Here is a 4,263-nt window from a genome sequence, read left to right as displayed (position 1 = left end):
TTGCATAGAATAAACATTTATTATAAATATTATGAAATATTTATTGTAAATCTTGTAGTAAATGCTATGAAAAAATTTTAATAAGACATTATAATTCAAATAAGAAATACTTAACAAAAATATTTATATTTATCATAATATTACATTATAAATATTTAGTCTATCTTTTAATAATATTTCAAATAAAGGCTTTATATAAAAAAATATATAATAAAATATTCATACATTTCATAAAATGAATAATAATAAATATTTATCATAAATATTCTGTGCTGTCTGGTCGACACCTGTCAATGGGATAGCACCACCACTTAGAGGATCAATGATAAGATCGATTCCAAATTAATCGAATGAGTGTTATAAAATCGTGATTTTTCAGATGATATTCCGATTCCGCGCGCAACCGAGGCGGAATCTTCACGCGTAATCACGCATTATCGCACGCATGTTTACATTTACAGACGCGTGCACGTTGCGCTTTCGCGCGCGCACGTAAAGGACCACCAACGCACGCAGAAATCCGGATTTGCTTGTACATAGACAGCTCGCCCGCACACGCATGCGAGAGATGCATCAGGGGGATTTCATATAGCCGGTACCAGATTGATTTGGTTTACCTAAACCGCTATCCCATCCTCCTCCCGCTGGAAATCAGAGAGAGAAAGAGAGAGAGGAGGGTGCCGGTGGATACCGCCCTGGATTTTCCGCCGGCAAGTCGCGGCGAGGAAGGGTGTTTACTCAAGACACGACAATTCATTACGTAATTGAATTGAATGAGCCCTCTCCTTTGCTCCGCATCGCCCATCCCCTTCCGAAGCGTTTGGCTCGAACGTATACGCGTGCGAATGCTCAGGCACGCGTGTGCGTGCATGGTCTATGCGAGTCGAGGGGTAGACCGAGATTCAGAGGTGGATTAAAGACCGGAAGGGGCCCTGGAAGCCGACATAAATCGGCAAATCTTTTGGGAAGGTCAGATTCTCAAAGCTATGAATATGTTCTTTTAATTTACTTCGAATAGCAAGATTATCGATACAACAGAAACTGTAAAAAAGTTTTTTTAAAATCCGTTAGGCGAATAAATAATTAATTTTTAAGTCATTATTTAGCAGCAAGCAGTCCCAAGAAATACATTAATTAGATTAAAAATATCAGTACTGTTTTTTCAAATATATTTTCCAGTTTTTATTTATCCACGATAGAAGTTGACTGTTCTTGTAGATAATACATTTAATTTAATCTTAATCACGATCAAACATTGAGATGTAAATTAAAGAAGTTATGATAATTTAATTTTTTTTTTTTTTTAGAAATCCCGTTCATATATTTTGCTTCAAAATGCGATCGTCTCGGATGATGCTGCGCGAGATTTCGCTACGTCCCTGATGAGACATTGTAACCCCCGTTTGTCGCCGGCGTCTACGCTCCTCTTCTCCGAAGCCGGGGAGATTCGAAGGCCTGGGACCGACCGAAGGGGCTGGTAGCGAGAGAGCGACCGAATTAAACGATTAGTTAAACTGATTTCGAGTTAGGCGAATGAATAAGTAATCGGATTTCTCGTTAAGGTAATCGCATTGCGCTCTGATTGGCTCCGTCTGCCTGCGTTATAGGCCGCACTCCCGGCATTTTGCCCCTCTCCTCGTTCCGTCCACCCTCGTCCACGTCGTTGTACCGTTCTCTCTCCCTCCCCTCTTTCTCTCTGCTGAAAGAGCGAAGAGAGGGTGTCCTCTCATCGTTTGCACGGAGGTGTCCTCGCGCGTTCTCATTGTCGCCGTCTCATCTCCCAGAAATTGAGAAGCGCGAATATTTTGAGTAATGTACACACTCAACTTTTACACCTATATTCCGTTATCTCATTGTTTATCGCTATTAGTATAATCGTTTAATTAGCATGATCGATATAAAAAATGCTTTGAAATTTCAATAATTTAAAAAAGCATTCTTTGACAAATTTGATACTATGTTTATTGAATCTCTTCTTTAATATCCTATTGATTCTTTTGTTTTATTTCACTTGATCTTTCTTTGATTTTAAATATCAATCGAAGATTCATTCCTTTCTCTTTGATTATAAATTAAGATTGTGATATCTCTGTAAAAAAGTTAAGGAGGTTCTTGCGTTTGATGAAATATAAGACAAGTCTATATTATACATGTAATACAAAAGTTAATAATATCAATAATATCTAGAAAAAATTTCATTGACGATTTCCGTATTATTTTGAAGATATTTAATTCTAAATTTATAGAATTTTACATTACAAGTTGAAGGTATAATTATTATTTTGTAGTTATTTTCTTTTGTAGTTATTCTCTTCTAAATTGAGACACTTGCGTATAAGACAATTTAAAAATTGTTATAATTATAAAGTAAACACTTAAGTTTGTTCTCGTAAAGTTTCATTTAAACTGACTGTACAATTTACAAATGAGCATCTTACAACTTTTATTTTATCATTTCGAAAATTAATAACATATAAAATTAACAATAATTATATATAATAGCATAAGATATCGTTAATAACCTTTTTATTCCATTATTTTAATTGTTTTACATATTATGAGTAAATTGTCTATTGGCTAGGAAGCGCGAGAACCTTCTTAAGAATAGAAAATTGACGATATGTCTATGTTTCAAGTTCTTGATTTCTTTCTACTTGCATTTCTCAGCAGATTTCATTCTCCCTTTTCATCTGTCCATATCTCATAAAACGGACTGACAAGGCGAAGTCTGCTGATATAGTCCGAGCAATTACATTCCCTGAATGCAATCGCATTTAAATATTGCCGAGTTTGGAAGCGACAAACACAGGGTATATGTCCCAGGATCGCATTCATCTGGTGCGAGGAGAGATTTGCGGCGTATCGATGTTGCTCACGAGAGAGGACAACTTCCGTAGATTTAATGTTACCCTAAACGATGCAGATTTAGCGTTATCCGGAAGGCAGCAAATATTGGATGTCTTCTTCGGTGAGAATCGCGCAACAAACACGACATACTTTATCGAGGACGATAAATCGTGTCTGAAAAATTGAGATTGGCAAGAACGAAATCGAGTTTACGTCTAACCGATGTACATCATCCTGACGGTCCTGAGAGTTCACTTACGCATCGTCGAAAAGGAAGACGAAGAGAGAAGGGAAGAAGAAAACGAAGGTGTGTTACTAGTGAGAAGAGAAGTGGATATTGAAACGGAGAAATATACAGGAACTGAGAGAATGAGGCAGCATGTGACAGAAGAAATGCACTTATCACACGTAACATGCAGGGCCGCTTTATTCTGCATCGTGCCTGAAGATTTCTACCTCAGATTCTCTATATATGTATATGTATATATATATATTATTTTTTTATTTTTACATTATTAATGAAAGCAATTATAAGTGTTTTTCATAAAATTAATTTTATTTTTTAAAATATTGAAAAATAAAAAATTGAATCCCGAAAACATTCTATGAAAACGTAATCAGTTATTTTTAATGTTAAAGCAGTAGATTAATTTTAACTGTCACACACGTACGGCATCTTGCAGATTCTTTACATATTCAATATAAATATATAAAAAGAGAAAGAAATTACTTCGGAAGATATAAAGTATGAACAGGAAACGATTTATAAAACAGAATTTTATAATCAGATTACACACACAATTCGTGTCTACGTTATCCATGATTTATTGCGAGAAGAAGATAACGTGTTCAAAATTCCCGAGTTCATTCGTAAAATAACTCTCTCTTTTCAGACTCGGGCAGAAAGTCGACGATCCGACGACCGATAACGAGGCCAGACAAAAAGGAGGAGCTTCGACCACGGAAAGCATGGGATTAATTACCGCGTGCCCGCGGCCTGTTTCTGCCTCCAGGTAAATACGCGGCCCTGGCGGTCATACAGGGCGCGGAGAAGAACGCGGGGAATGATAGTAGGATGGTCGCCGAGCAGCGTCCTACACTCCTACCCCCGGTCGGCGACGGGTAGCCGGGCCGAGGGGTAGTTTCGCCGCGAGCGTTTCCGTGGCGGGCGGAAAAGCGGGCACAAATGCTAATGAGCGTTGGTTTGGGAGGTAGATCGTGCCTGCCTCCTGGAAGGGGACGAGGGGCTGCGAGCCCCGGATCGTGTCTCGATTGAAACGAGAAGGAGGGAGAATCACCACGGGGCGGTTCCATCACGCCCATCCGCGTGCGGATTGGCCGGCGGCCGAATGGCGTCCTGGAGGACGCGTGGCGTCGGGACGTCGACGTCGGGACGTGCCTCCCGTCGACGTGTCT

This window comes from Atta colombica, unplaced genomic scaffold, assembly GCF_001594045.1.
Source record: "Atta colombica isolate Treedump-2 unplaced genomic scaffold, Acol1.0 scaffold179, whole genome shotgun sequence".
Lineage (NCBI taxonomy): Eukaryota > Metazoa > Arthropoda > Insecta > Hymenoptera > Formicidae > Atta > Atta colombica.
The sequence above is the reverse complement of the archived record's forward strand: the minus strand, read 5'-3'. Positions refer to the sequence as shown.